This window comes from Artemia franciscana, chromosome 2 (assembly GCF_032884065.1).
Source record: "Artemia franciscana chromosome 2, ASM3288406v1, whole genome shotgun sequence".
Taxonomy (NCBI): Eukaryota; Metazoa; Arthropoda; class Branchiopoda; order Anostraca; family Artemiidae; genus Artemia; species Artemia franciscana.
The window spans coordinates 56,850,206-56,861,950 of NC_088864.1; the positions used below are offsets into that span (position 1 = coordinate 56,850,206).

General features: G+C 35.6%; 1 long non-coding RNA gene across 1 annotated transcript; it reads right to left on the bottom strand.

Moving 5' to 3' along the window:
• Positions 1-825: 825 nt before the first annotated feature.
• Positions 826-11,474, bottom strand: LOC136043816 (uncharacterized). The gene is made up of 3 exons (XR_010621726.1): positions 11,279-11,474; positions 3,969-4,116; positions 826-933 (listed from the first exon to the last, which is right to left on the bottom strand). It is a non-coding gene; the product is annotated as an uncharacterized LOC136043816 (long non-coding RNA).
• Between the last annotated feature and the right edge of the window lie 271 nt (positions 11,475-11,745).

Genomic DNA, 11,745 nt, shown 5'->3' on the forward strand with positions numbered 1-11,745 from the left:
ATGCCAGTCGAATTGCAAAGAGGCCAATTGTTTATTGTCTTTAAAGACTATTTACGGGACGGAATAATTACCCCCCCCCCCCTATTTTATGTTTGATCAAACGTGGCGTAGTGGGTTTGATCTCAGCTTGGTAATACGAGACCCAGACTTCGAACTCAGCTGTAGTAACACACTGTAGGTCCAACATAAGGACCTTAGCTGTCAAAAAGGGTCGCTAATCCACTATGTACATATATAATACCCCCCCCCCCCCAGAAAAAGGAACCTATCTCAATCAATTATTGAAAGTATATTTACTCATCAGCTATTATCCATATTGATATTATTTTAATAACTCTTAACTCTTTATTTTATTTAATCAATATTTTTATAGTTGGTTCCTATTTCACTCCTTATTATATTATATTATTCTACTGATTTATTGAATTACCCCTTTGTTTATTTGTATTGTTTCATTTCTTTTCTTTTATCCTTAAAGTCAATCATCTTATTCGCTTTTCTCTTTACTAATTTCATTACCATTCCTAATTATCAGAATATATTGTTGCGTAGTTTGTTTTTATGCGTCCTCGGAATTTGTATTCCCTAGCAAATCCCGCCTAATTCGCAAGTTCGATGAAACTTGAAAGCTGTGTAAAATTTCATCATTAATAGTTTCCCTCAGCAAAACACATTATAAAGGTTTTTTTTTACAGAGAAATAAATCTAATTACCTAAAAAAGCCAGCCCTCATGCATGTGCCTACCTTCAGATGCCAGAAGAATTGCAAAGAGGCTAATTGTTTATTGCCTTTAAAGACTATTTACGGGACGGAATAATTACCTTCCCCCGCCCCTATTTTATGTTTGATCAAATGCAATATAAAATATAATGTCTCATGGGTTTTCTCTGAATGCTCTTTAGCAGCAAACGCACATCCAAAAGGTGTTTGCCCTGAGACCAAAACACTATTATTAGCAGCAATAAGGGCTCTATGATACACAGGATGAAAAAATAGGACACTTAATATAAATAAATTGCCATAATAGCACAGAGTTATAAGAGGACGTCACACAAGGGGATTGCAGACATCACAAGCAATCGAACACCAGGGGGTTGTAATGGTTCTTTTATTTTTTGCTATGCATTTTACTCTTTATTTTATTTAATCAATATTTTTATTATTTCACTCCTTATTATATTATATTATTCTACTGATTTATTGAATTACCCCTTTGTTTATTTGTATTGTTTCATTTCTTTTCTTTTATCCTTAAAGTCAATCATCTTATTCGCTTTTCTCTTTACTAATTCCAATACCATTCCTAATTATTTTAATTATTCCTTTTAGTGCTCGAAACTGAGAGTTTAGGCCTTTTGTTTTCCAAAGCGAATCGTAAGATGGCGACACCATTCAGATAGCTTTTGAAGCCTCTGTGTTTGCAGACTTTCTTTATAGCATGTGTAATTTGCTCCAAGCGCTAATTATTTTGAATAGCAATCTTGAAGTACCAAGATCTTTCTGGCTTAAAATTTCACATAGAAGAACCAATCAGATGGAATATACCCTTCCATATTTTTTATACAGACAATCTTTTTTTTATTATTCTGGATTTGGTTATGTTACACGACATAAATTGTACATGACAGCAGAAAACTGAAAAACATGTTTCACAGGTATACTTTTATGGACAATCAAACATTTATACAAACTTTTTTTACGTACCCAGGATTCAAGCGAGCATTTTCCATATAAGCTCTATTTTCCAACATATTTTTTATTAAGAAAAAGGGATAAAATACATCTTAAAGAGAAAAAGTGAAATTCCTGAGCATTTTAAGAGGTAAATGAGTTAACGGGAAAATGACATAAATATATTCTATGACCACACTGTCTATCCATGACGTTTAAAAAGTAACGAAGAATACCTAAAAACCACTTGAAAAAAAGGCTAAGCAAAAAGACAAAGCTGGCATAATCAGCTAAAATTTTCAGCTAAACCAAAATTTTCAGCTAAAAACCTAAAGTTTTCAGCTAAAAATCAGCTAAAAACCATATTGACTATCTATGACGTTTGATAAAAAAAAAACCATGAGTATATAAAAACCAGTTGAAAAAAAAGCGAAGTGAAAAGACAAAGCTGGTATAATTAGCTAAAAACTAAAATTTTCAGCTGAAAACCTAAAATTTCCAGCTAAAACTTAGCTAAAAGCCGTACTGACTATCCATGACATTTGAAAAAAAAAAACGAAAAATACATATAAACCAGTTGAAAAAAGAAGCGAAGCGAAAAGACAAAGCTAGTATGACAATGAAATTTTCAGCTAAAAAACAAAATTTTCAGATAAAAACCTAGAATTTTCAGCTAAAAACACTACTGACTATCCATAACGTTTGATAAAAAAAAAGGAAAAAAACGAAGAAACATAAAAACCAGTTGAAAAAAAGCGAAGCAAAACACAAGGCATATATTAAATTTGGGTTCAAAGAAGGATCTTCGACTGAGTTTTGTGTGTTTATCCTTAAATCTGTAGAGCAGTACTTTTGGCTTTTTTATAGTCCTGTGTTTGTATGCTTCGTTGATGCAAAGGTGGATTTCGACCAAGTGAACCTTGAGAAGCTCCTTGACAAAATACACACTAAAGGAGTTGACCGTCGTTTCATTGCAACTCTTCAATACTGGTTTGAAGTGTAGCGTTTCAAAATCAAATGGAGTGGTTATTTCAGTGAGTCTTTCCCTGTTTCGAATGGTGTGCGGCAAGGTGGGGTCCTCTCGCCGTTGCTGTATAGCCTTTATGTGGATGATCTTAACCTGCATTTGGCTCAAACTGGGGTTAGCTGTTTCATTTGTGGTGTTTGCTTCAATAACCTGAGTTATGCTGATGACCTGGCTATTTTAGCTCCTACAGTTGCTGCACTTAACCATTTACTTTCAGTATGTGATGAGTTTGCGTCAGCCAATGATATCGTGTTCAACACGGCTAAGACCCAGTGTTTGGGTTGATTCCCCGGGGAACTTCTTTGAAACATATCCCTATGGCTTGGTTTTCTGGAGTGTCATTATCTTTTGTTGGATCCTACAAATATCTTGGAATCACGGTGGCTCCAACTCTGAGTGATGAGCTTCATGTTAAGACGCTTTCACGTTTGCTTTGCTGCAGGGCTAACTTACTCATTTGGAAGTTCGGGAGTTGCGACCCTTCTGTAAGATACTTTCTTTTCAGAGCTTACTGCACTCCGTCGTACGGTCTACCTTTTTTACAATCTTTGTCTGTTAATTGTGAGAAATCTCTTCGGTTTTTTTTATAACAATTCTTTACGGTGGCTTCTTAATCTTCCTTTGAATTGTAGTGCACCTGGAATGTTTGTTGGTGGTGTCCTCCCATCTTTTCCAGAGCTGCGTAGAAAATCTTCTCTTTCTATCCAGATAAGGATACTTGCTCCGGATAATCCCCTCATTTTGGTGCTTTCTGAGCTGCTTTTTCGCCTATCTCTGAAACTTTGGCTGTCTTGGTCAAGTATGATTTACACAAAAAAATTTTGACATGTTGAAATGTACCATTGTTATTTGAATGAACTGTTTTTTTTTTTTTTTTGCTGAGGTTTTTTTGCTGGGGTTTGTTTGCGTGTTATTGATTAATCTGTTTTTGTTCTATATTTTTTTTTTCTTTCTTTTTTTTTCTGTTTTTTGTAAGTGGCCCTAGTTGGTCTTAAGGTTAAAAATAAATAAATATTTCGGCAAGGACCTCCGCCAAACTTTACTCAGCCCTAAATAAAAAAGAAGAAGCGAAAAACAAATGACAGACCATTCAAAAATTAAATGAGGCAAAAATTCTGTCCCTATGAATTAGTGCAGTCTGTTTACTGATCTAAATTTTGTTATTACGGACAATTGATCCTGGATTCCTTGTAATTGGAAACAGTTTAATCTGGAAAATATTCGTTCCTGAGAAAAAAAACTTTAGAAAAATGCTTTAAGTTCTCTCACCTGGTTTGATTAGGCAGTGATACATCTTTTCTACTCCTTTTTTAAGTTAAAATTTGACAATAGCTACTTTGGTAGGCTAAGTATTCTTTTTCTCCGGTGACTACAGTGTAATTAAAGTGAAGGAAATGGAAAAAGTGGTCTTTCAAGGCTGAAAAATAAAAGTAAAATATACATAGGCTAAATACAAAGATCGATAAAAATATATATGTAAACAAAAATTTAAATAAATAAAACATACAAGCGAAAAGATGATTATTGGGGAAAATATGACACACCAGGAAAAAATAGTACGAAAAAATATTTTATTCAGGTTTGTATAGTCAAAAACGGACGTAATAGACGATAACCCCCCCCCCCCCCTCATCCCTTACATCGATTGTCTATGACGTAGAAATTCATCCGTAATATAATATTATACAATTGCTCTTTGATATAATTTATGTCGTGAATACTCAAAACCCCCTTATTTTTGAGATTATTTACTTTTTAGGAAAGCAGGACAAAAGCCTCTTTTTACACATCAAATGATTTTCGTTAATACTTCTATTTTACCGATTGGAATGATATTGGGTAAATCATTACCATACAGAACAAAATGAATTGATGCTAATACTCAGTCTTGAGGAATTCCCTAAGAAATTAATTTTTACTCCTAAAACAGCATTCTGGAAGCCTGAATCTTCTTAAAGCATTCAAAGATAAAAGGAAGACTTTGATACATCTTATAGTATAGACCAGGGATACTTAAACTATGGGTCGCGACCCCATTTGGGGTTGCGTAGCAAAATTATGGGGTCGCGAGTGGTAAAAATACAATTTAACAAAAAATGTTTTTTAAGCTGTAAAATTATTGTTATAAAGAAAAATAACAATCATCGTAGACAAATATATCATAAAATCTTCTGGTTCGGAAAGACATTTCTATCCTGCATTTCTGCATTCCGCATTTCAACAGCATTTCTATTCCGATCATTATAATATCTTGTATACATTTACTATAAAACAGGAAATGTTATAGAAATTTATAAAAAATGTAGATTTATTTTTTCAATCTCTTAAAACCGAAATAACCAGAAACCGAAAACCGAAACCGAAACCGAAAACAGATGGTGCAAGAGCGATGACGGGCAAGAATATTGGTTTTAAATCATTTTTTCAAGCTGTTCATTATGATCATATAACTTTTTCTCATTGCCTTATTCACCAAGAGGCAGCAGCAAAAAAATAGCACCAGAATTGAACTATGTCCTTCAGGATGCTGTTAAGGTCATACATTTTGTTAAGAGACATGCCCTTAACAGTCGCTTATTTTCAAATATCTGTAAGGATACAGATTTCAACTACACAACTTTGTTTTTACATGCAGAAGTAAGATGGTTGTCAAGAGGTCAAAGTTTAAAAAAAAATATTGTTATTAAAGAACGAGATCGAAATATTTTTAACTGAATGAAAATTTGAAGTTGCTGCTTTTTTCAAAATGACTCGTGGCTATCCAAGCTGTGTTATTTGTCAGATATTTTTGCGAAGTTAAACGATCATTTTCCTCACCTAAACAGTGTTTCATTTTCCTCACCTAAACACTTTCTAAAATAGCAAGAAGTCAATTAACTGGAATTTTACCAACATGGTAAACATTAACCGAACTTCACTTCTCGAGCGTGTATTGAACATACCACTCGATGCCTTTTTTATGTTCTTTAAGAATACAATAGTCACTTCTACCACAAATTCAAGTATAATTGAACTTTTTCTCTACTTAGATCAACCATTTTCCAAGATAGTCAAACCCTCACCAGCATTTTTAGTTGAAAAATGATTTTGGGTTAAATTTTATTTTATTTTAAATATTTGACCATAAGGAACCTTCCCTCTGAAATTAAAATAATCAAGCTAAATATTTAAATTTCAGTTATGTTCTATAAAACGATGTTTCGGCTGAAATACAAAGCTATTTGACATTAAAACATAATTCACTTCAAACGAAACAATTCCCGAAACTTCAAACTTGCCTCTCAAGTTTATTGTCTAACAACTGCAAAACCCGACTACAGAAATATTGGTTTTTTCAGATGTTCAAAACCTCCAAACTCGCAACGGATCAAAATGAATCTTATCTGTTCTGAAGGAGATCGGTAAGCTTGATATATCACGTTTTCAATCGTTCTTGGATTATTAACAAGAAGCATTGCACAAGGTACATATTCACAGGAAGCATGGATGTAAAACGAGATATCGGCTGAGGACAGAAGTCAGGGGTATCATTTGGGGGGGGGAACAGAAAGATCGTTCTCATAAGAAAACAAGAGCTAAGAGCTCATATGGTACTTGTGACGAGGCCAGAAGAGCTAAGAGCTCATATGGTAAGAGCTCTTTTTAAGATTGATTTAAAAGGAAAATCAGAGGCTTAGTGCCGGTCAGGATTTAAAATAAGAGCTCTGAGTTGCGATGTTCTTCTAAATATCAAAATTCATTAAGATCCGATCACCCACTCGTAAGCTATAAATATCTCATTTTTTTCTAATTTTTCCTCTCCTTTTAGCCCTTCAGATGGTTGAATCTGGGAAAACGACTTTATCAGGTCAATTTGTGCAGCTCCCTGACACGCCTACAAATTTTCATCGTCCTAGCACGTCCAGAAGCAACAAACTCGCCACATCACTGAGCCCCTCCCCCCAACTCCCCCAAAGAGAGCGAATCCAGTACGGTTACGTCAATCAAGTGTCAAGGATATTTGCTTATTCTATTCACCAAGCTTCTTCCCGATTCCTCAACTCAAAGTGTTTTCCAAGATATCCCCCTCCAACTCCCCCCAATGTCAAAAGATCTGGTCAGGATTTAAAATAAGAGCTCTGAGACATGAATTCCATCTAAATATCATATTTTATTAAGATCCGATCGCCTATTCGTAAGATAAAAATACACCAATTTTCACGTTTTCCAAGAATTCGAGTTTCCCCCTCCAACTCCCCCCAATGTCAAAGGATCTGGTCAGAATTTAAAATTTGGACAGAATTTAAAATTCTGACCAGAACAGGATCTGGTCAGAATTTAGATTTGCAATAACAGCTCTGAGACATGATATCTTTCCAAACATCAAATTTCATTAAGATCTGATCAACCGTTCGTGAGTTAAAAATATTTAACTTTTTTTCGAATTAACGGGCCCCCACTCCCCCGCAGATGATCAAATCGGGAAAACAACTATTTCTAATTTAATATGGTCCGGTCCCTTATACGCCTGCCAGATTTCATCGTCCTAGCTTACCTGGAAGTGCCTAAAGTAGCAAAACCGGGACCGACAGATAGACCGACAGAGTTTGCGATTGCTATATGTCACTTGGTTAACACCAAGTGCCATAAAAACGAAACATAATAGGCCAATATCATGGAAATGCATTGGAATATGATCTTTAAAAACAGTCTTATTCCAAGAATTATGTTATGATTTTAAGTAAATGTCGGTAGTAAAGACCCTTAAGCCTTAAATGTATTCAATATTTATTTATACATCGTTTCGGTACTTGATGGTTATTGGCAAAACACCCAAGAATTGTAGCTAGGCTAATCCTAATGAAAAATAACAGAACATGGTAATGAAATAATACTTTAGAAAAAAAATTATGGAAACCTATCCCAACCTAGGCTAACCCCCACCCCTGATATGCAAATATATAGCTGGATTTATTCAAGTCCAACGCAATGCATCATCAACCAATTGATTTTTAGCTATGAAACTGGTTTTCTGAGATGTAACCTAAGCATAATTCTTGAATGTTTCCAATAGACATGGGGCTCATCTAATCAGAAATTATAAATTCTAGTCCCCCATTTAAGATTTTCAAAGGAATCAAAGAGCAGCCTGCCACTTTTCCATGGAATTTATAGCTATGCTATCCCGGATGTCCAATCATAACTTTTTATGTACCTATTTCGATAGGTCAAATTATTATGCCTTTGAGGATGACATGAACCTCTAGGGTGAGCAAAGTGGCTTATCATTAATGTCTAAGCAACAGCTAAGGGTATAAATTTGAAACTTTCAATTTGTGTTGAGGGGTATGTTAAAAAAACAAATGACACTAAGAATAGTACTACTACACAGTGGTAATGCCTTTGCCACTACGAAATTGAAAATTATTATTATTTGAAAATTATATTATATTAAATTAAAATTAAATTATATTATAATTATAATTATTTGAAAATTAGCCTACTACGCACTGCCACTGCTGCTATCACCATTTTGATTGCTGCTACCACCTGGGACCACTACTACCTGCAACTAGTTGCAACTGCTATACTACTTGCTACCAGTACAACAATCACTTGTGACAGCTATAACTACTTCTTGCGACTTCCGGGCAGCTGCATATTTCGTACCTTTCTGAAAACACATTTGTATTGCCCTGTTACCCCGCTCGGGAATTTGACAGATGCTTGAGTGCACCATGTGGCACGGAGGCTGGATTCCGAGGATCTGATGTGTGTATACTCTGATACCAGTAGCCCTTCCCCTCTGCAACACATTCATACCCATACAGTTGACAGTAAAGTATATTCTGTAGGTGGAATTTTTTCTTTTTCCCAACAACACGAACGAGGAAGGATGATTTAATTGCTAGTTTATATTTCCAGTGCTTTTTAATGGTCAAAATTTATTTATAGGGTCCATGGCCTGTGCAGTTCCAGAGACAAGGACCAAAAACTATCTGAAAAACAAATCTAAAGCATAGGCTTCCGAGGAAGATTTGAAAGAATGTTAGACCTTCTGCAACTTGTTGAAATAACATTCGCACGAGGATTTTTCAATCTGCCTAGTTTGAGGACCCAAAATGTGGAAATTCTGCTCGCAGCCCCCTATACCTGCACCCCCTGAAAATTGCTCCACTCAGATCCCAAAATCATTGTTTGGCTACTCTAGGGAATGTCTGAAGGAAATTTGTTGCAAAATTCGCCGAAATAGATTAGTGAGTTGGATACGGTTCATATAATTAAGGATTTAGACATTTTGTTTTACAAAAATAAAAATAGATCTTTTTAGCGTGTTTTGAATACTTTTGACTTTATCCACTGGTAATTTTTTTTCGCTCTTGGCATAATGCGTTAGACCAGTAATTGGTCAAAGGTGCGACCCCTGTGGCACACGTGACAATTTGGCTCCTTAATTATGGCTTTGGTGCAAAATTTTCAGGAATTGGTGAGCAAGATATTGATTTGTTGCTAAACGTGTGTACACAGCACGGAGGGAGTCACAGGTTTTTCATCCTGTTTGACTGGTTTTGACTGGAAGAAGTAGCCTACTTCCGATATAACTGTTCATACATTAAAAAAAGTAGGGGAGGAATTTAAATTATGGAGCCTTTGCAGGACCAGATTTGGGTTACAGTTCTGTTTCTTAAGGTATAATTAACCAAACAAGACTTGCGCCCTCAGGAGAAGGTAGGATTGAAAGAAGGATATTTGCTTGGACACAAATTACTGGGTCCTAATTTGTATTGTAGATCCCCTCCTTAAAGTTATATTTATCTAGACCCGTGATTCCTAACCGATTTTGAGCCATTTCCCACCAAAACATCTCTACAATCCTGAGGCGTCTCCCGTGGTGTTTAAATTTTGTTATTCAAAATATTACGTGTAATCGCCTGTAGAAAACTTAAAAGGCCATAAACTCGATATCTATTTCTGGATCGTCTTCTAAGTTTTCTTTATATAAGCAGAAAATATTATTTGGATTGCATCTGAACCCTCGTATAAATGAACCTCTTTCTACTGAACCATCGTGCATCTGACCCCAGGTGTAATTGAACTTCCGTGCACCTGATCCCCCATCCAACTTATCCTTCGTGTAGCTGGATCATGTGGGCTGAGTTGTACGAGGCCCAGTTTTAGGGGGGATCAGTTGCACGACGTTCCAGTCAAATGGGGTTGAGTTAAACAAGGGCTGAGTTGCACAGGGGTCTAGTTGCATGAGCGTTCAGTTAAATAGGGTTGAGTTGCATGTGGATTCAGTATGACGGGCTGGGGTTCAGTGCCTCAAGGGTTCCGTTAATTGGGGTCATGTTGCACGGAAGCTACGTTACTTGGGTTCAGTTAAACGCATATCCCTTTTATGCAATGTACAACGTCATTGTAACGTTTTTTGTGCTCCTTAAATGCATTACAGAGCGACGCCATTCAAATAAAAAGATATTTCATAAAGGCTGTGAAGTCAGCCGAAGGGTGAAAATTCCACCCACGACCCACAAAAATATTATCATGCCCCACCGGTGGGGTGTGTGCCTCACACTAGGAATCAAGGATCTAGACCAACAACATCTGAAGAGAACAAAGAGCCCCTTAAAAGTTTTACCTAGGATAAATGCACTAAAAAGAAATACAGTTTGATTTTTTCTAGGAAATAATATATTTTAATGCAAAGGCGTTAAAAAATTACAAAAAAAATTTGCAAGAACGCCACTGCTGAAAACCACTCCAGTCAAATGTATAACAAAATCAGTGAAATTGTAGTTTATCCTCGTTTTAGCAATCTTTTGCTTGCTCAGATACTCTAATATCACCCCCCTAATGTGTAGTTGTGTGCCCTGAATTGTCTATATACAATGATTTTTTCCTTACTTTGATATCTTTTAAATCAATTTAAGGAAAAAAGGGACTTACGGAGAATTCAGTGCCTATAAACAACTCAAGGTCTATATTTGCATATAAGAAGGGTGATGGCAAGTTCATATCTGATACAAATGAATGTTATGTTTGGATTCAGGGTAAAATTCTGAATCTAAATTGTTTATATTTTTTAACTATCTCATATGTGAGGTCACAGAAAATTCACCAAAATTACACATTGTTTCCAGCTCTAGTCTACATGAAATCACCCCTATGAGTATTTGGTCTTTAATATGTAATGACTAGCCAATATGGATGTATTATTGTACAGTTAGGCCAACTCAAAACAAAACACTATAAATTCTAGTTTTTTTTTAAATCCTAGAATACTTATTTCATTCCAAAAAGCAGTTAATTTCACTTTGCCCCCCCCCCCATACATTGTAAATTTATAGCTCAAATTAAATATTTCTCCATATATTTGATACACTAGAACTATAATATCCAAATGCAAGGGGGCCTACTCAAAATAGCAGTCAAATACGACCACCTTGGCTTGAGCTACTCGGTTGCATAAAATCTAAAGACAAAAACTATGTCTGATATCTGGAAAAGTCTTTAATGCCTTTCGATTTTGTGCACACTATTATTAGATCCCTCCCGGCTAGAGAACTGCTAAAAATTCAAAGTAGCCTATATTTACTTACATACGACCACAGAAAGCTGGACCAAGGAACCATGTAACAATTTCCATAACGACTATGTACCCTCTCTTCCTCCAAACTAAAATCTGTGAACGGGCCTATATTTAGTAAAATCTCTCTATAGGCTACACTTCTCTCGTTATAAACGTATTCACTTACTATGGGTTAAGGGTATCTTTTTGTCCGGTCACTCTAAAAAAAAATTATAGTGACAGAATATAAAATGACATGACAGAACATAAAATGTGCTTAAACCATGCTTGTTGTCTATCGAAAGCGCATCAGGACTTCAGTAGTGAAATGTACGATATTTCGTTTCGTGTGCATCAGTGGTTCCCGATGGGTGATAAACTAGGCTCGTTGATATACACCAGAAGCATGGGCGTAAACATAATCTATTCTGTGGACCATGAGGGAGTTAGTGCTGCGACATCATTGAATAATTAATATTCAATATTTTCCAAGCTTTC